General features: G+C 38.6%; 1 protein-coding gene across 2 annotated transcripts in view; it reads right to left on the minus strand.

Annotated features, from left to right (window-relative positions):
- LZTS2 (leucine zipper tumor suppressor 2) overlaps positions 1-22,209 on the minus strand; it is a 56,177-nt gene that overhangs the window by 18,707 nt on the left and 15,261 nt on the right. Inside the window, exon 2 of one of the 2 annotated variants that reach the window (XM_070945037.1) lies at positions 12,225-12,292. The gene's annotated coding sequence lies outside the window, so the exon portion shown is untranslated. Of the gene's footprint in view, positions 1-7,760; positions 7,860-12,224; positions 12,293-22,209 lie in introns of those variants that run through there. The other variant, XM_070945036.1, reaches the window with a different exon arrangement.

Raw genomic sequence — 22,209 nt, forward strand, 5'->3', positions numbered from 1 at the left:
TTTAGACCCTGTTTGATGTCAGGATTCTCTTGTCTGTGGCATAATCAACATCACCCAGCAACCACAGAGCTAAGGGATTATGGGTGAAATAATCCACCAACAGCAGTAAGGCAGAAGCTAAAGTAGGAAACAAAACTGCTGTTTTCATGCAAATATGGTTTGAACCAATGAACCTGGAACTCCAGGGAGGTCCTGAATTTGACTTCACAGCAGGGTTATTCTCAGAGACAACACCCTAAGAAACTTGCACACGCTGCTACTCAGGCCTAGCACCTGGGAAACCCATTATCCAAGACAAGAGAGCTCAACAAGAAGGTCAGTTCAGGGGAGACTGTTTTTGAAAACAGAAATAAAGATATAGAGACTCAAATATCAGAAGAAAACATAACTAGTTTTTAAATAAGCAAATCCCCAAAAAGGATGTGAAATCCTAAAATTGAGAAAGTAGAACGGATGAGTTCTTAGTTATGGAATTTGATGATGAGGGTTATAATAAGTAAAGTCAATAGCTTAATGGAAATGCATTCAAATTTTAAATGGTCTCTACCTTATAATTATTCCTAAAACTATGTCATGATATTATAATCCCTTCCACATTTAAGAGAACAATTCTAAAGTTTTCTGTTTAAACCAAAGATTTTGAAATACTAATATTGTAGCCAGTGGTGAAATCCATTTTTTTTTACTACCAGTTCTGTGGACGAAGTTTGATGGGCGTGGTGTGGCTTGGTGGGCGTGGCAGGGGAAGGATACTGCAAAATCCCCATTCCCTCCCCACTCCTGGGGGAAGGATATTGCAAAATCTCCATTCCCACCCCACTCTGTGGCCAGCCAGAGGTGGCATTTGCTGGTTCTCCGAACTACTCAAAATTTCCACTACCGGTTCTCTGAACTACTCAAAATTTCCGCTACCGGTTCTCCAGAACCTGTCAGAACCTGCTGGATTTTACCTGATTGTAACTTAATCAATGAGATCTTAGAGATTATTCTTAAGAGTGATCAGTATTTGAGTGAAGGATTGCCTCCAGTAGTCTCTACTTGTTAAGGGAGGTCTACCAAAACCATGGTTTGCTTAACTACATTTTGCTGAATGAATCTGACTGAGTTCATATACTTACTAAGCTCATATCAATCACATTACAACCTAGTGCAGTATAAACTTACCTCTTATTAGTAGAATTATAACTATAGTCTTGTTTTAAATTGACTTTTTATTTTCCTTAAGAGAAAGCATGATGAATTAAAGAGCTTTTTATTCCTTCAGTTCTTTAATATCACAAGTCCAGAATCTCTAATCAGATCAAGAATTAAATACATACATAAAAATTAAGTCTGGGAGAACCCAAATTTGTGATTGTCAAAAATGTAACACAGCATATAGAAAGCCCGATATCCTTCTACTCATATATGTAAGAGGTTACAAAACGAATAATACAAGAAAGCGGGGGGGGGGGGGGGGTGTATTCAGAGCCACAATGATAATCAGGTATTCTTACCAGATTCAAGGAAGTAATAAAGGCATTTTCTAAGTAATACTGAATAGCTTCCGATGGACATGTATGACTGCAGTTGGCAGCCTGTTTTATGGGTTCTGCATTGTTAGAACTGTAATTTTAAATGGCTAATCAGAAGTAATTTCAAAGGCCATTAGTGTGTTCCGCCACATCCTTCTCCAGCCAGAAGCCATCCAGCTGGACTGGACATACAAAGATACCAGAATAAGATGGGATAGTGGGATCAAAACACCAATGCCATCTCTGTTCTGACTCCAAGGAGCTCACATTTACAGCCTATGACCCAAATCTTATCTCAAAGATTCAGTGGACAGATTTTATTTATGTCCAGAATCTGATCAATTGCAAAATTTTGCAAAACGCAAAAATAATGTTTTTCCCTAGTTAAACTCATATAGCCCTTTGCAATTTGTTATTATCTCCTGTACAACACAGCCATCATTTTATGCTTTTAAGCACCAAAGATACAGCAAATTTTTCCACACTAAATTTATTAAGCATTAGCCACCTCAACACAAAGACACTGGCACTGGCACAGTAAGATGTTCTGTGAAGAAGAATAAGGCAGAGGTTACACAAAGGGTATACACAATGGGATAAAATGGCATGGAGAATCTATAAAAACACATTAAACCTCAGACTAAAAACAAGCTGCAGGAATGGAATAAATCCCTTGAAGAGCAGTTCCTCATCAGGACAGGTTTTGTAATAGCTGTATATATGCAGAGCTAATGAATTATGATCACTGTGAGTCAGTGAATGCTGGCTAGATGTGAAACAGCAGCCCACCCAGAAAAGCACCTACTGCATGCCAATCAGGGACATAATTCAAAAGGGGCATGATTAAGTTAACTTGGCAGGAAATCTCCACATGTATTTGAAATAAAGTAATGAAAACAATAATTCTCCTCCTTTCATTGAATGGTCTGTGTTTATATGTATGTAGCAGGGGAGGATGGGATTTTAAGTCCTGCCATGATTTGCAATAGCATGGGAAAGCAACTTCTGCTTCCAGGCAGATGATTTCACAAGACTTTGTCCCTTTTATTTCATTCCATTCTGCCCCAATGATGTCTAATCCAAAGTGAACAGGGATGATTTTATCTGCAAAAATATGTCACAGAGAATGCAGAAAATCAGGAGCCCAGTAGCCTCTTTTCTACCATTGAAATGTATAAAATTTCTTAGTCAGAAAAGATGCTACCAGATGCCTTTTGATTTTTTGCTACCATAGACTAACAAGTTCTTCTACAGTGGCCTGCAGGAGAGTTTTCTGTTTTAAACAAAGTTGGTTATGAGATTCTGTAAATACTTTAAAAAAATGAAGAAGAGTAAGCCCAAACATGTCCAATCATATTAGTGTCTTTTCTGTAACTTCATATCCCACAGCTCTTCAGTAAATCAGGGAGCATGCTCAGATTAATGCACAGAAAGAGACTACTTGGAACAGTGGCCTCACTTTCTTCACATTCCAGGACTCAACAAGGCCGCATCTTTGAGGGAAACCCCAAGCACCTGTTGAAAAGCACTAGGATAAACTAGATGCCTGATAGAGATTATTCTAATTGCTCCTCCACCAAACTGATAGGGGACATGATTGAAATGTATAAAATTATGCATGGTGTGGACAGAGTGGACAAGAAGAAACTGTTTTCCCCTTCCCAGAATACTAGAACCAGAGTTAAGTTAACAGTAACAGAGTTGGAAGGGATCTTGGAGGTCATCTAGTCCAACCCCCTGCTCACACAAGAGACCTATACTAGGGATTCAAACCGCCAAACTGCCAACCTTTCTGATTGACAAACTCAGTGTCTTAGCCACTGAGCCACCTAGCCAGGCTAGGTGAAATTGAATTCTGGCAGACTCAGCACAGACAAAAGGAAATACTGTTTTACATAATGCGTAATTAAACTCTAAAATTCACTACCACAATATGTGGTGTTGGCTACCAGCTTGGCTGGCTTCCAAAAAAGTTTGGACCAATTAACAGTAGTCATGGGGATGGCTATTAGCCTTGATGGCCGTGTGACTGCCACTGAAGGCCATATCCCGATAGACCGGCAGGCCTTTTGTGACACTGCTGGAACAGACTGCTGGATCAGATGTATCAGGAGTGTTTGATCCAGCAACACACAGTTTCTGCTCTTGTGTATCACCAGCCTTGTGATGAATTCAGGGCCATTCAGGCAGCAGAGTAGAAAGTATTTGCACAGTTGCTAATTTGTATCTGCAGCCCAATTTCTAATGCAAGCAGGCATAATAAGTCATGTGAGGAGCAGGACACAAGTTCATAGTTAAAGTGTCACACAAGATCATCACCGTACCCCCAGCTCCCAAAACTTGAATTTGCATGGCTTAAAGCTAAAAATAAGAAAAGCAAATCTAGGACATTGCCATTCCTGCCAGCCACATTTCTGTGATGCATGCCAAGTCTGCAAATTCATCTACCACTTTCTTTTTGGGTAAATACAATATGCAAATATTTTCAAGAGAGAGAAATCTGTTTTGTACTTTTTGAATAAACATCTGAAAGCCAGCTTAACAACTTAACTCATAAACTGGGCATTATTATCAACCTTCCAAATTTGTTTGTTTATATATATTTGTTAAAATAAAGAAAATATATTAACCATTAAAATGAGAATATATTATCCTGCAAAATAATTAGATATATCTGATACTGCTTAGTATAGGATAAAGTGTGAGGATGATTTTTTAAAATTTGGTAACAGCAACAGCTTAAGCCATCCCTGCTCAGCACTATATAGTACACGTTTACATAATATTTAATCTGACAACCCAAAAAAACTATACAGAGCTATAATCCTTACCAACCATAACAGAGTAAGAAAATTAGCATTTATATAAAAGTTTAGAATGCTTTAAATGCTGCACACTTATTACTTCTGGAATGGTGATGCACACAAGGAACTTGAGCAAGTAATGGCATGCCTGAAATTGTTATGGGGATCTGTGCACAGGAAGCATTTGAACTGAGGACTTTTCCAAGTCAACAAGATATACATATTTTACAACATATTATTGGACAAACCTCTGGACAACTAAGGAGATCCAAATCTTCATACATAAGCAAACAAGTCAACCTATAGTATCAGGTCAGCAATTATATTTTAACTGGCCTATATTTAGAAATTTAAGAGCCAATGTAGTGTAGCAATGAAGGTATTCCACAAAGATAAGGGACACCCAGGTTCAAGTCCATCCTTAATCACAGACATTCACTGGTCAACTTGGGGCTAGTCACACTCATCCCAATTTGCCTCACAGGGTTGTTGTTGTGGAGAACATTTGAGGAGGAAATGCGTTGAACTCCTGTACAAAGGCTAGCATATAAATTTAAAAACAAAAAATAAAAATTCCTTGGCATTGGAGCTACAGACACCGTTGCAAAGACACATGTAACCCATAAAAAGGTTATGATCCCAGAGAATAAATGAAAATCTGCCAGCTATCTGTGTCTTATAGGAATCTAGCAATCCGCAGCAGAAAACAGAGATCTCCACATAAACAAATTATGCTCCACTTGAAAATCAAGGAAAGGAATCTTCCTAGTTACCACTTGCAGTTTTAGGACTTGCATATTTCCAAATTTCAATCCACATCATCCCCAGAAATCCAGTCTGGATGTTACACATCAGTGCCCATACCCGGAGCACTTTTGTCCATCATGTTTTGAAATCAAATATACCACCTACATGGCAAATAAAGGCTTAACAAAACCATCAAAAGAGCTTCATACTTCTGCTCCGAAGCATCAGCCTTCAACTCTGTGCTACTGGGTGAACAAGGCACTGCAGGGAAGGGGAGGAGGAGGGATCAAGGGGTTATACCCACCCTTCCCCCACCAGTTTCAGTTCAAAGCACAGAGAGCAGGGAGACATCTGCTGAAGCCATCATGCTCATCCAGACGAAAGCTGGGAAACAAAGAATATGATCAGAGCGGGCAGCCCCTTAGTGAACTTCCACAATCCTCTCAGCTATGCTGGATGAGTCTTCCCAAGAAGAGTCTGCTTTATTCTTTGCATGCACGGATGAACAATTCCCTACGTGCATGCTACCCTGGAGCACTGCACAGACTTCATAGCTCTTCAGTACTTCTACCACTGTCTTCAACTGGCCAGCACATGGACTGGGAGAAGATTACTAATAGCACAGCTTTCTATGTTACCTCCAATCCCTACAGGACCAATGGTGCCTGTGCCAAAATGTCTTAACAGTTTCAGCAGCTTCTTTGGAGAATGAAGCAGGGATTCACAAACATATTCCAAAAAGAAGGAAGTTGGCCATAGCAGCAGAACTTTACCAAGTAATTCTAAGGTTCAGGCAGGTCTTCAAACAGCATTAAACTCCCACACAAAAACAATCAAGCATCGAATTGTATGAGATACAATGCCTGCTTACTGGGATGTTTCCAGTCCAAGGGCTCCTTGCATTAACAACTGAAAGGGATGAACAGATTCTGCATTTTCTCTGAAAAGATATTTTTTACCACCACCACCCCCCAAAGTGGTGGGAAAATTTCCACCATATGGAGCAAGGCTACATTTTGATAAAGGGAGCTTTGCACAGTAAAATTCATTGTTTAGAAGCCGTTTGTTCTCACTCCTCCTAATTATTTCTCTCAGAGGGTACAGAAGGGCCCCTTGTTATTTCTCATCTACTGAGCTGGGAACAACAGACTAACACAATGTGTGTTTCTAGACAAGATGAAGATATTCCTGCTCACTTATGTTATGTTGTTTACAAGATACAAGTCATTATCTGTCAGTGTAACTTATTTGAGTTGTCACATAAATAAAATATGGAGGTGACCCCATGTGCACATCATGAGGGTTTTTTTTTTAATGGAAAGATAAGATATCCCACATTCTGACAAATACGTTTCTGCCAGAGCTAAACATAGCAAGGAGAATGGCATTAGATGTAGAACTCATAAAAATAATAAAAATGTGCGTATGAAGGCTGAGACAATCAATGCTACACACAAATTCCAAAACAAATAATATAAACACATTAAATAACCCCAATTGCCTTCAGCCACAGCCTTTATTAAAGGTTTCCATTCCAGCCTTTTTAAAGGCCGCCCAGTTCAGTTCATTAGAATCGGTGACTTCACTTCAGACAGTCTACCCCAGTATCACTTTTCACAGAAAACTTTCTCATTAACCTCTCCCGTGTCTGTTTATCTACCTCTTTTGCCAAAAGCAGCATATACCATTTATCCATCCTGCGTTTCTCGTTCTCAGGTATTTTGCACACTCACATGTTGTAGTCTAACAAATCTGCTTGGGAAGTTTATTCTACAGAATCCTGGTATCAAGAGACTCCTGGACAAGCCACTCGGGCTATTAATACCACTCCAAAGGACCTGCAAGTGTCCCAATGTTCTTCCAGATACTCAAAGGAGCAACAGATTGACTCTGATTGGCATCTAGCCCATCTCAGCCCACCTTAGTTCACAAAACCCCAGGGGACTAAAGAGATGCTAGGAGAGTTTCCTGCCACAGCCTGTTGGCAATCATTAATTGTTGCTGCTGATACACATTCTGAGCAACAAGGAGGTGAGGGTTAGTGTGGGCCATGTTTTCCTAAGTGAAGTTAAGGAGAGAGGCAGAGAAGTCCAGCAGGCCCCTTTCAAAGAGGCTGTTTGGCAAAACGTTGCTGGAGATCAGCAGAGGGGAACTCGGCACCTTCTCCCACACCACAAGCCAGATGGGAAAGCACTTCCTCCGCCTTTTCACCACAAGGTAGTAGAGGAAGCCGAAGGCAAAGACAAAGATAAGTATCCCTCTCTTTCTTTTTCCACCAGGAAGCCTGGGCTTCGATGGCGACGGGAGTTTCAGACCCGAGCGACGTTCGCACTCGACACCCCGGGGTCAGAAGAGAGCAAAAATCACGCAGGAATCTCAGCGGGACAAGGCAGTGAACTGGACGAACCGGGATAGGAGACGAACCGGGGATGCAAAACCGACTCGGAACAGGAGGGGCTGCAAACACAAGAAGCGCCCCAACAAGTCTCCGGACGCAACTCCGCACCCCGGGCAAATCTTGGCACCCGGATCGCCCAAGCTATTTAAAAAAGGGGGGGAGGGGAAGGACGGCGCGCGCTCTGCTTCTACTGAGCCTAAAACACACTTTCCCCCCCCTCCGCTCTCCGAAAGCGGATCGCCCCCTGACCGACCCCTTCCCGCCCCCGCCCCTGCCCCCGGGCTTCCAGCCCCACACCTCGCGGGGATGCCTCCATGGTGCAGGTCCGCAGCTCCGCCGCTCAGAACACAGTTCCAGCCGGATCAGTCCCGCGGCTTCTCGACAAGTTTGAAGAGGCTCCTCCCCTCGTCCGCCCGGGACTCCTAGTGCCTGGATTTCCCCTCCCCTGCGCTGGTCCGGCCTAGCTTTCCTTCGCCTCCTCTTCCTCTTCCCCCCACACCCCACCCCCGCCTTTCCCCCCACAAGCAGGCGTCCAAATCTTACGGCGCAGCAACCCAAGCGCAATGTCGGGCGCCATTCGTGGGCTGCCTTTGCATGCGCCTTCTTTGTATCCAGACCTCATGAACTGAAAATGTACTATCTTGGGAGTTTTCCTTGAGGCTTAATAATATCCAGCATCCCGGCCGATAATATATATAGGCCCTGCACCGAAGTCCGCCATCACTGTTCGCTCTCATTTCACCAGCTCTTGCTTTGATACCGATTATCTGATCAAGTCCTACAGGTTCCTGGTGTCATGCTAAGATCCACCACAGCTACATATCTTTGTCACTATTTTTTAATATTTCTGTCTGGCAAGAATATCCATGCTCAAGTCAGAATGCACCTTCAGCAAGCCTTGGCAAAGGCAGCTTCAAGTTTGTGTTCAGAGATATATGCATCGACATCATCTTTTCTGTGCAATTACTAATCAATTTAAGGAATTATCATCATTATCACCGCCACTACCATAGCAACAAGTTAGAGTTACAATAGACCCAGATGGAAAAGTTGGGCATAGTTCTGAAAGTATTGAAATATTTTTAATTATAGAATCTCTGTTAAATTCTCCCTCACAGTCTCTACTATTCCCTGACTAACATTAAGGAATAATTCTGATGCTTTGGGGACCTGTTAGATGGGGATGACCGAAGGCTATTCTCTGCATTTTGCTGAGGAAGAACTTGATAAAAGATATAAATGAGTGTTATATTCTGGTTTATTTCATGGATTACAGCCCCCACTCATCCTATTGTAGAACACAATAAACAAAGGTTTGGGCTGATAATGCCACACAAAAGAATCACAACTTTATTCTGTCTGCCTTTTCTCAGGAAAGAAGGATAAGCACCACTCTCAAATATTATTTTGCTAATTAGGGTCCCTTGCATAAAATTTATTCTTGAACTTAGTCAAGATCTAGATGTATCAGCCTTATAACCAACTGGAACTTTATCTGCCTTCCCACATTAAACCAATTTTAAAAAGTTTAATTGATACTCAATAAAACAAAGTAAAAAAATATTATATTTTCCTTGATCTTTTTATGGCTTAATTTCAGAACACAGACCTGATCACGATGCTAAAGTGTACATCTAGCAAGAGTTCATTTTATGAATCAAAATCCTCAACATCATAATTATATTAGGTCTGCTTCTCTTGTCAGTAAAAAGCAGTTAGAAATCAACACCTTTACATCTATTTCACACTGTATACTATCTTTTCCAAATCATTTGCACTAATTTAAAATCAAGCAATTAGTTATGACTTTTAATTTTTTCATTAAATATGTTTATTCTTTTTTATTGTTGCTGTTTTTGTTCCTTCAAGTCAGAGTTGATTTCTGACAAGTGCCTGGACTAGTCCCTGCAATTTTCTCGGGAAGATGTTTTGAAGTGGTTTGCCACTGCCGTCTTCTTTCTAGGGCTGAGAGACAGTGACTGGCCCAAAGTCACCTAACTGGCTTTGTGCCTTAGGTGTGACTAGAACTCATGATGTTTGCAAGTTGGTGTCTTAATCATAACACCCAACTGGCTTTCTTATTCTGCCTTTCAGTCCAATGAAGGTTCTTACAAAATGATTTACAGGAAGAAAATACATATAATATTAACATAATACATAAAGACTGACACAATGCAATGAATAAGTGACATTGAAAAAATCCAAGAGTGTATTAATTTACTCTGACTCCAGAGTTCTGGGAAAATCAGAACATTTTAAACCAGGAGAAATCATTCCATGTTGTTAAACGCAAAGGAAATGCACAACCCCCAGGAAAAAAAACATTAATTTCCCCCCCCTCTCTCCCATTGCAGTGTGTGTGTGTTTAAAAAGTAAATAAGTACATTTAACCTATTGAAAACTTGGAGCACCTATTTTACTGTTTTGATCAAAAATACAGGAAATTGTCTCACTTTTATTCAGCAGTTTTCTGCTGAATTTTAAGCTACAAATAATGAGTTACAGTAACAGTCAGTAAAAAACTTTCAATAAAATATATTGTAAAATGCCAGCTGTCTACTGTAGAGTCTGCAAAAAACTAAATTTTGTCACAATCTTTAGTCTAACGTGAAAAAGCATCTGTTTATAGCTTCCCTCCAGTTTAATGATGTGTAAAGGAAAGCTCCAATATATTTGTGGAACATTCCCCAGGAACAACATCCTACTAATTTCAATTATATGAGGCAGTTTATGTTTATAGACATTTACAAAGCATATATTAACATCCTCCATGGGACTACTAAGCATGCACATTAAACATGCACAGAACATGAGACATAAGCGGAAACTTGGTTCAATCAACATATAGCTTGCTATCTCTCTCACAGTCTCATTTCTCCATAAAAAAATGGAAGTGCCAGCATCCGACTTCACTAAACTTTTATAGGAATGAATGAGTTCTAAGATCCCAAATGGTAAAAATATTTTTTAAAGCTTCCTATGTGCGTGTCTTATTTTGGTTCAATAAATGTTTAAAAAGCTCACTGATTTTAAGAAGACCCCAAATTCTCTCCTCTTGCTTCAATGTTAGAAGAAAATCACTCATAGTATGCATAGTTTATCCTTGAAAATTAAAAATATGGTTTTGTGGGGGGAGAAGGAAGAAGAAAGCAGGAGGAGGAAGTTTTCAATATTTTTTGTTATCACAAGAAAGAACCTGGTGTTAAAAGAAAACATCTCCAGCTCACTCAGTTCAGGGCGCCATCTTATACCTGATCATTCCATTTCATTCTGTCTAAGTCATTGCCATGTCCTGTCCTATCCAGCCAGAAGCTCTACCCAGCTTTTATACCTTTCTCTACCATAGGCAGTTTGTTCCAGTTGTGCCAGGCTTTTAGCAGGCAGGTTAGGATGACTGCTCATTGCTGCCTGATCTCATTTACAGCAGCACTGTAATGCTGCATTACAATGGCAGCACTGGTTGTCGCAAAACAGAAACCCATATGCAAGAAGCTACCTGCTCTTGTACTGATATTTGCAGGCTATCCTCTCTGCAGATGGTGAATGTCCTATTCCTCAAGTTTTGCTGAATCCTTCTGTATACTGTTCAGATCTTCTCCCATTACTTTCACTCCAAAGAATCTGCTTTTAAAATTCCCTGACAGCTTTTCTTTTAACCACAAGAGGGCAGCATTAAATTGCGTATTTTCATAGGTATGTGTGTTTGATTTTATACACACTGCCTACTCAGTGTGATCACACATTATTTAATTTGTTTGAAACTTTGACACTTTAAGTCAAATAATATTCATATCTAATATTTCTCTAATATTTTAGAAATAACAACAGACTGCAGGAATCTTGTGGGTAAAGCATTTTTCCCATTGGGGCATTTTTGTTTAAGCATCCCTTTGACGTACAAGGGGAAATAAAACTCTGAATGAACAGTATAAATGTTTTAAGTGGGACACAGACAAGGCTGGCTAATCCCAAATAGTAAGCAGGATTGGATCTGGTTAATACTTACGTGGGAGACTAAAGGAAAAAGAACCTGGGGCTATAACCTAGATTGAGAAGTTAAAAACCAACCTGGAAAAAGGCAATGGAAAAACACTCTCACTGTTGCTAAGAAAACAGATCCAGATATTCTTTGGACATCACGTTCAACACAAAGTTATTATTAAGCCCTTGAAGGTATGAGCTGAATACTTAATTTTTAGTCAAGGTTTGCTGGTGATACATTTTTCTTTAACCTGCCCCAATTTAAACAATTGCACAAATTAGTTTTTCCTTGTTTATGATCTAAATCCTTGTCACATGGCTTAGCCTGGTTCACATGAATGAAAATGGTTCCTTCTGTCATTTCTGATACCTATTTAAATGTCTGGCAACTGTCAACACTTCCTTTATTCCATTCCCTTGAGCTAAAATAACCATTTCCTCTTTCTGTATGTGATTGATCCTCCATATCTTTTGTCTTCTTGGAACTTGTTTCTAAACCCTTTACAATTTTTCAATATATTTTTTTTAATTGCAAGAAGTTGAAGCATTTAGGAGTTTGGAAATCTTTAGTACCAAACTAAGCATGTAGCAGTTCCTTGTTGACTGTACTTAAAGAACTATATCAAACATGATTTTAATTAATATGCAAAAGTCTGACTCCCATGCTTCCCCAACTTTATGACCTCTGGATGTGCTGTATTACAGTTGCCATAATTTCCTGGCAGCATCACTGACTAGGCTGATTAGAATTCATTCTGATATGGTTGCTTTAGGCGTTACCTTCTGTTCATCCACTAAAGGCAGGCAAGAAGAGTCCACTGGCCTTCAATGATGTGAAAGGGAGCCTCCTGCAAATAAAAGAGAGAGAGTAAAACACAGTTAAACACTCTTTAGAAGTTAAGCATTCTGGTTTTGCATACAATACATGGTTTGTGATAGAAGGTTACAGTATATTGTAATACTATTTTCTAAAACAGTAGAATGAACAGATGTCAAGTGACATCAGCAGCAAAATATTTAAGAAGTGGTTTTTCAAATAATTTTGCCACTTTGCTGTCTTCCAAAAGTGCTGCATTATAGTTTCCAACATTCCCAATCCAAGTAGCAACTAATTACATGCAACAATTTTTAATTGTTCTGAGCCTACTAAAAATCGATTTCATAAAATGGAAATGATGGTAAAAATGGGAGGAACAAAACCTCTTTAATTCTGTTTTTGTCTTGGCTTCATCACCTTCTTTTTGGAATGCAGTTCTATCCCTTACCGACTTGTCATTTGAAGGCATTATTAATTTTTGTGCCTCTGCGGTAAAATAATTTACAAAATGATTTGATGAAAACAATATTCCTGGTTCAAATCAGAGTTCCCTCTTTACTCATCAATATATGCTGAAAGCATGAGGAAAAGGCAGGTCTTTCACAGCTCTCTAAGTTGCTTGATTGCAAGAATGAAAAGACACTGGAAGAATTTTAAATCAATTGGCATGAACTGGGACTGCGTTTGCATCCTGTGACATCATATTAATCTCTGCCTCATCTTAGAAAGCAGGCATGTGTCTCTCTCTTTTGCTTAAACCTGGAATCTGGGAAAGAAGCAAGGAAGCAAATCAGGCATGAAGACAGATTTTTTTCCTAGATGTAATAATTCGTGATGCTGGTGATTAACATTAAAGGCCTGCATGGCATAACATCAGGTTGGTTGAGTGAAAACCTTCTGCCTGCCCCACACATTCTCACAGGGAGGACATGCTCCAGGTTCCTTCTTTTAAATCTTGTCATCTTTTGGGACTTAGGATGCCTGCTTCTCTGTGGTTCTCCCTGCTCTCTGGAATTATCTTTCCCCACCCCCATATACAACAGGCCTGAATTCTTCTCACCTCTAGGAAAGCTCTGAAGTCTTAGCTTTGTTTATAATGGATTGTGAAAATAACCTTGAGAAACAGAAGGAAGAGGGGAAGACAGGCTCCTCTTGTTCCTCAAGATTATTCTCACAGGCACTGGGGTCAGTTACAATATGTGGGAGTGCCCCTTATGGTTATTCTACTGTGTGCTTGGTCACCATTTTACATTTTGCATATTATATATATACAATATAATTTCTTGTTAGATGACTTCGGGTTTTGTTTCTTTCTTTTGATTTATTGCATGTTAACCATCCCAAGTCATACTCTCTGACTTGGAAAGCCTTATAAATCGTGAAATAAATAAGAAATAAAATAAATACTGAGGAGGTTTAGCTTGATACCACAATGGTTGCAAGTGAATGCTGAAATGCATAGGCAGGCAAGGAAAGGATTCTGAGTTAATGAGGGATTCACGTTTGCTAGAGCTGCCTAAGTGGAGACTGAAAGTCATTGGAAGCTCAACAGCTCTTTGGGTTTTCAATGTTTCTCAGTCCCCTGGAGCTGTTGCCCATTATCTGTTCAAGAAAGATACAATGGTTTTATAAAATTTTTGTCAAAAAAGAAAGAAAGAAAGATACAGATGGTTTTAAGACTGGCTCATAGAGAAGATAAGATAGGTCCACAGCTCAGCCTTTTGATGGATAATGGCTGTAATAAAGTTGAAATCAAAACCTGTAGCTCCTTTAAGAAAGCAAGCCTGCCCGCCCATTCTGCTTCAGACTTTGGCATTTATGTCGACTTTTGATGTTTGCTGTTTATAAATAAGCCCAGCCCTACAACCCCTTCTGTGTCTGGAGCAGCAATGTAATTGGCCCACCAGGGTGCCTGGAAATTCACTGAACAATCTTGCTCCATGATAGATATTTTTGGGAAGAGAGAAAGTGAGCGAGAAACAAGGGCGAGACCATTCTTGAAAAGCAGAAACACCCTTCAATGAATGTAAGCGGAATTCAAGAGGCAAGTGTCTCCAAATCTTAATATCTCACATACCTAGGAGGCAAAATGAATTGACAAGTTTCAGCCAGGTCAATTTCATAGGGCTGGTGAGAGCATCAAATATAAAATACTTTATGCTCTAAAAAAAGTCATAGGAATTGTGAAGACTCCTCAAACACTTTAGCACGTCTTAATTCAGATTTTTCAATTCTACTAGGAAAAAATACCATCTCTTCCTATTCTTATTTCATTTCGATATGTACAATTTTGTTTACATTTTTTTTTGTAGTAAACCATAGAATAATCTGAAGGGCTAAGGCTTGTCTTTTAGTTTATGTGGGTGTCAGTGTGTGATCTTTCTTAGCCTAAGGGCCAGTTTTATTTACACAACACACATTTTACCCCTTAAAACAGGAGTTTCCAACTTGGCAACTTTTAAGACTTATGGACTTCAACTCCCAGAATTCCTCAGCCAACATAGTATAGCTGGCTGAGGAATTCTGAGAGTTGGAGTCCATAAGTCTTAAAAAGTCATAAAGTTGCCAAATTTGCAGATCCCTGCCTTAAAACATTCACACACATCTCAAAAAGCAAACGGATCTGAACATTTTGGCCCAGCCACTTTGGGGGCTCTGAGGGAAGCAAACAAGCCCAGGAGCTGCCTACCTGAGCATCTGTCTAACATCTACCCTACAAGCTATAGTATTTTAAAAGATTTTAAAGGAGCAAGTCAAAAACAAACCACTTTTGGACACATACCAAGCAGACAAACTTTTTATTAGCTTGCAGACCAGCGCAGCAAAGTGATCTAATACAGTTTTGGAGCATTTCGAGTTTTTGAAGTCACCTTTCTTAAATATTTAAAACACCACATTTATTGGAACTTGGGCATCATCTAATGCAGGTCTACACTGATCTTAAATAAAAAATACTTTAGCTGACCACAAAAGAGTTCCTTATTATTTATAAATAGGCGAGTCTGCTTTCAGACAGCCCTATCACATGCTCATGTAATCAAAAATTTCAAATTTCTACAGCCCCAAATTCATGACAGACTCCAAATAACTGCTTAGTTTGCCAAAATAGGAAATACTTCGAGCTGAAGTACTGCTGTCAGCTCATATGTGTTTCTGCCTATTTCTAACAAATGTTCAACCTCAAGTCCACTTTTGAAAGTCTGCCTTAGAAGAATTTCTCCCCCTCACATTTTAATTAAACTTAAAATGTGATTGCATGCTGTCCAACTTCCCTAACTCTTGCACCAACATACAAAATTTCATATTTGTAAATTCAGCCTTTCTCATCAGCCTACTGCTGATGGTGGAGTACATTTTACAACATCTGAATTGTATTAATATTTTTATTGTTCCAGTTCTAATGAATTAATATATATTTCCACAATACTATTTTTCTCCTTAACATCCCACAATAACCCTCCTTTTCGTCAAGATGGGGAAGACACAATGTCTGTAAAGTTGGTATGGTATCTATAACTGGAATTTTTGGTAACTTCCAAGTACAGCAGGCTCCAAATTTGCAAATTATTTCCTTGCATTTTCCGCGTTTATTTTCTTTCAATTTTTAATTAAATCAGACTGCCCCTCCCCCAAAAACTATAAAAGAAGACAGAAAATTCAAAGCTTCAATACCCTAAAAACTGACATAAAATAATATAACAGATATTTTTAAGACAGAGACAGCAGGCCAGTTAAGCACTAGTCCCCCAACCCTTCAGTCAGGAACCAACAAGATAATGTTGAGCTATATATCTACTCTCAAGTTGGCATGTAGATGAAATACAAAGTATTGATGGCATCTTATGTTTCTGAGAAGAAATATGATACAAATGCATCAATAAGCATTAGAGAAATAACAAATAGTAAAATAATCCAAACATTTTAACTGAACAACTTTCCTGTGGACTTTGTTTCTGAGCAAGCCTTAGAAAAGTGAGTTCCATAGAAAAGGTGTGACTTTGAACAGGTCACTCATGCACTGATTACTTTGTATTTTGGTTCCATGATGCATTCAATTACAGCTCTTCCTTGAAGGTTATATAAACCTAAAATAACTCAAAATGGGAGAGGTTACCTAGTGCTTTCCCGGCCTCTCTTTCTAGCTAAATATTCCAAATAATTTCATACAGCTATTTATATATACTGTCTGGCCAATGGTCAAGGCAGTTTATAATAGACATAATGTACATGCATTAAGACCATCCTCAAATAGACAGTCAAAACCAAATAAAATGAGTTTTATCTGAAAACAAATCCTACCCACTATCCAGCCAATGCCTGACAGAACAGGATAGTCTTCACAGCCATCAAGAAGGTTGGGGGCTTTACAAGCTTTAGGCATGATGCTATTCACCCATTCACTTCATGTGGGGTATGCTTAAACATCCCTCTTGGGAAGATTGAAAAAGATCAAATCTAACCAGGAGAGATAGACTTGTAAGAACCCATGAGCTGAGCTAAGCAATGTGGTACTTTATAAGTCAACCACAGCACTTTTAATCATGCTTAGAAACTAACTGGCAATCAATGCAGCAAATGGAGCACTGATGTTACAAAGGTAGTCCCCAATAAACAACAACAATCGGGACCAGCAACTTCATTGCTAAGCGACATGATTGTTAAGTGAGACATCAGATGACAGACTTACAACCACACTTCTCCTGTGCCCATTAAGCAACCCATCATGTGACTGCAGACTTACAAGTTCCACTTTCTCCACAGTCATTAAACAAAACATCACATGGCCCTGACTTCCAATTTTACTATTGGCTACTCCATTGGGTCTGCTTGTTAGAAGCCTGTGGTGAAGCTTGCAAATGGTGTTTATGTGATCACAGAGATGTTACAACCATCGTACTGTCTAGGACAGTTTGTAAAACTACTTTTTCTGTAGTTTTAAGTTCTATCAGCTGCTAAACAAGGCAGTCTTTAACAAGGACTACCTGTATGATAATGATGATATTATCATAATCAAGGCTTTCTAGTGCAGAAAGGGATACAAGCAGCACACTGGCTGAAATTGAGCAAAAGCTTCCCTGGCCAGGGCCTTCATCTGCAGCTCCAACAGAAGGCAGGGGAAAAAAAAAAACCAAGTTACAGACCTGCTCATTCATTTGAGAGAAAAGTGACCACAACCAAAGCCAAATTCAGTATTAACTACCTAAATTAGCAAGAAGCAACATTTCTGTCTTGCTAGGTTTTAATCATAATTAATCTATAATTATGGATTTCTATAAAGACATTATTATGTTTGCAGTGTTATTTTTAATGTATTCATTAGAAAAGATAATAAAAACAAAACTACAAACATAATCTCCAACACACAATTTGTCTTTTATACAGCAGCCATGTGCTTATTCTTCTGTGTAATTAATGTTACCTTTAATATGGATTTTTATCACATTATCCCAGATCAAACGTTAAACTAACCAGCTTCTAATTTCCTGGAGCCTCTCCTGAACCCCCTAAAAATGTTGATGTTACACTAGCTATTTTCATTTTTTAAAAAAATAGTAATTTTATTAAAAATTACAATTGCAAAGATAAAAAATAATACAGGTCAAAAAGTAGAAGAAAAATAGAAGGTGCATGAGAAAAAACAATAGAAAAAGACCCCAAAAAATATAGCAAAGAAAAATATATTAAAAATGACTTTTCTCCTCATCACAAGTATAAACCAATTTTAATAAATTGTCACATTCTCTTAAGAAACAACAAATGATGATTTCTTCCCATATCCATTTCTTATCTATAAACAAATCCTCAAAACTTCATCATTTCAGCTCTGATCAGCAGAAGTCCAATAAGGTTTATCAGACAAAAATGTTTTTCTAAGTATATAATTTGAAAGATATTTTGGATTGTTGTCTTGCTGAAATAACCAACCTATTTTCAGTTTCAACTTCTTTCCTGACTGTGGGATATTAGCCTGGACAACCAAGAAAACTCTGCCGGAACTGTTCCAATAGCTGGCCAGTTCTGAACATTACAAACCAATAGATCACAGCAAACAGCCAGTTGAAAAGTTTAGCTGACACTGGAGCAGTTGTCCACAGGTGCACAGTGTAGCGATGTTTATATAATAGTGAAATGCATGGTAGAGGTGTGAAAAAGAAATATTCTCTCTGACTTCATCACAGCAGTTCTGATCTCATATACAAAAAGAAAATCATGATAAGTCTGAAACATTTTGGAGCATATGACCTATAAAACAAAAATTGAACTGTTCAACCACACAAGATACATTTGGAGAAAACAGGATGAAGCATTTGAAGAAAAGGCTTACCAACTATTAAGCATGGGGACGGTTCTATTATGCTTTAAGGTTGTGTGGCAGCCAGTGGCATAGGAAATATTGTGTGGGTGGGACAAAGAAAGGGTTCAACTAAATATCAAGATATCCTAGAATCTAATGTCCCAGTCACTAAAGAAATGGAAGCCAAAGAGAAGCTATTTAATCAACAAATGAATGAATGAATGAATGAATGAATGAATGAATGAATGAGGAAGGAAGGAAGGAAGGAAGGAAGGACCTACTAAATATGTGTGGTAAATAGGGATACCTAGTCATGCCTTGTCATTTTGAAGCCAGATGACAATAGTTATGGATGCTTCATCAAAGATTTAAAGATGCAGTGCACACAAACAGCTATAAGAATATTTCTAAGTTAGAATAGTTCTGCAAGGAAGAGTAAGGAAAAGATTCCAAAAGCAAGATTAGAAAGACTCTTAGGGTATAGGAAATGCTTGAAAGCTGTTACTTCTGCCAAAAGAAGTGTTCAAGGATGTCCATTTCTTAGTATCTGCTATATTTTTTCCCTTATTTTGACTCTTAAACTGTATTTTGTACACAGCAATCTTATTCTAGCATATACGCTTAGTTTTGTTTTAGTTTTATCACTGTTTTTTTTCCTTTTTTTCCAAAATAATAGTTTACAGTATTTTTGTATTTTTTTTTTTAATTTGATTTATATGCCGCCCTTCTCCGGAGACTCAGGGCGGCTTACAATGTGTTAAGCAATAGCCTTCATTCTTTTGTATATTTTATACAAAGTCAGCTTATTGCCCCCACAAACTGGGTCCTCATTTCACCTACCTTAGAAAGGATGGAAGGCTGAGTCAACCTTGAGCCTTTGGAGAGATTCGAACCAGCAGAAATTGCAGGCAGCTGTGTTAATAACAGGGTGCATTAAACCACTGTACCATCAAGGCTAATTAAATTGCTAAGTTTTATTTATTTATTGCTTCTTGCTTATTTATTATTTTATTATTAAAATATTAAATTGGTGCTTCTTTTGCCCCATAATGAATAACTGCCATCGGTGAAATCCCAAAACAATTGGAGCCCCATTTCGACACCCATGGCATTGACAATCTCACCATCGGTCAATTGCCAAAGGCAGCTTTCCTTGGAAGAGCTGACATACAGTCTGGCTGACAGTGTAAAGAACCACAATCCCCTCCGTGAGGCAGGACCTTGACGTGGTTGTGGGGCTTGTGTGCTCTGAGGAAGATGAGGGCTACACCTGAGGTTCAACCATACTGGAGAGGACTCATGAGAGGAATCGGACAAAGAATGCCTCTCCCATAAACAATAGGGAAAAACACACATGAAAGAAACCCAGGTGGGCTCTCCAGTTGCCCAGGTCAGGAAGGACTGTGCCAGGGGTTCAAATTCCTGGACATCTGGTGGAAAATGACCTGCAGGACTCAGGACTGCTGGCTGAGCATCCAGGGGTGGCAGCTGCTGAACCACTGGAAGGAAAGTGTTTTTCCGACTCCCCCCAAGATGGCAGCCAGACTCAGCAGGGTTTTTTTCCCCTGCTCCTGGTTTCCTCACCTGAACTGGTTCTTTTCTTCCCTTTTTTCTTTTTTATGCACTTTTTAATCTAGTTTTATTTAGCTTTGGGGGCTTGTTTGTCTCCCCCCCCCCCATTTTTTGGAGGTTTTGAATGAAATAAAAAATTGATTTAAGAAAAAGAAACGATATGAGAAAAAGTACAAATGAAATCTTAATGAAAGATTCACATTGTAGCTGCCATTCGTTTGTTCTTATATAAAATAGGAGAGCTTGTTAAGTCCTCCTGCTAAAAATTATATATTTTTCTACTGGATTTTACTTATGCACTCTATTAGGAAATCATAGATATTGTTCTAAAAACTGGGTGGTATTTTTAAAACAACATCAAAGTAGCTTTGTCTAAGAGTCGATATAAATGTTGCATATATATATATATTACCTAAATCTGCTGCCAATGGGACAGGCTACAAATGTTAAAATAAAATAAAATAAAATAAAATAAAATAAAATAAAATAAGATAAAATAAAATAATAAAACAAAACAAAACAAAACAAAACAAAAAAATAAAATAAAATAAAATAAAATAAAATAAAATAAAATAAAATAAAATAAAAATGTATTAAAAATTGTAGAGAGATTTACAGATTTTCTGTAGAGATTGTATCACCTTCTATTCAATTTTAAATTTATTAAGTGTACAAGTTGGATCAAGGTGCCTAAACTCTGGCAAAGAACTACACTGTCTATGCAAAAACTGGAATGCTGTACAATCTTTCATAGCAATCCTTCTTTAAGGTTTTACCTGGAAAGTTAAATTTTTCATTATTAGCATAATGTGCTGTCTTCCTGCTGTTGCTACATTTTCCAGTTTAATTCATTTGTTACTATAGTGACTCTTTATCAGATGGATAAATATATTTCCTCCACTGATATTCTCCTTATGATTGTAATACTAGGTTTTTAGACACACCTCTTAAATTTCCCTCCCAGACTGCTGTTTCTGGGGAATCCACTTTGGATTGAAGTCCCCATGGCAAGTAATCACAGATTCCACTTTATGCAAAGATCATAATGATCAGAACATATAGTATTGCAGAAGCTGATATAAAAGATGGTGAGCCTCAAAAGAAACCCAATTCTTTTTTTCAAAGCTACCAATGGAAGCTGCCTAAATTCTTAAAAAATAATAAGCAAAGATAAGACCTCTTAGTTTCTCATTGTTTCACTTTGCCAAACAAAAAAAAAAGTCAAGTAAATCTACAACTGCTTTCTTTCCATCTTGTTCTTCAGATATATTGGGACAAACTCAAGAATTCTCAGCTGGCAAAAAATTGAGGAAGGATGATTTACATGATTTTTAGGCAAAGCATGGAAGAGCAAGTTGTACTCATATTTTCCTGTATAATATGGGTAGTCCTTGACTTATGACCACACTTGAGCCCAAAATCTCTAGGTTATTGTAACTTTGAATGGTCACTAAATGAACTCTTGTGAGTCAATGACTACCTGTAATCTGAGAATACTTTAGGACAGTGGTTCTCAGCCTTTGGTTCGTGAATCCCTGTGGGTCCGCAATGTCATCACAGGGGGTACACAAAAGCTTGAAGAAATGTTACGATTGAAACCTTGAGTTAAGTCTTGGGCGTCTCTGGCCATGGTCCATGGGCACAAAAGGTATTTAAAGACGGTCCATGGCAGGGGTAAAATGTAAAATTTGTTACTACCGGTTCTGTGGGCGTGGCTTGGTGGGGGGGTTAATGTGACTGGGTGGGCGTGGGCAACTTTTTTTTTTTTAACTTTTCAAAGCATTTTTTTTACTACCTCTTTGGCCAGAGAGGTTGCAGAAAAAAATACTTTGAAAAGCCTCTGCCGATCAGGCAACTCAGCTGGGATCGTCAGAGACTTTTCAAAGCATTTTTTTTACTACCTCTTTGGCCAAAGAGGTTGCAGAAAATAATGCTTTGAAAAGCCTCTGACGATGCCAGCTGAGCCGCATGATCATCAGAGGCCTTTTTTTTTTTCTTTTAAAAGCATGATCCGGTCCGAACCGGGAGCAGTTCATGGTGAAAAAAAGATTGAGAACCACTGCTTTAAGGGGGGAAAGGTG

Source organism: Pituophis catenifer, unplaced genomic scaffold (assembly GCF_029215685.1).
Source record: "Pituophis catenifer annectens isolate HBS135680 unplaced genomic scaffold, rPitCat1.0.hap2 SCAF_6, whole genome shotgun sequence".
In the NCBI taxonomy this organism is placed as follows: Eukaryota; Metazoa; Chordata; class Lepidosauria; order Squamata; family Colubridae; genus Pituophis; species Pituophis catenifer.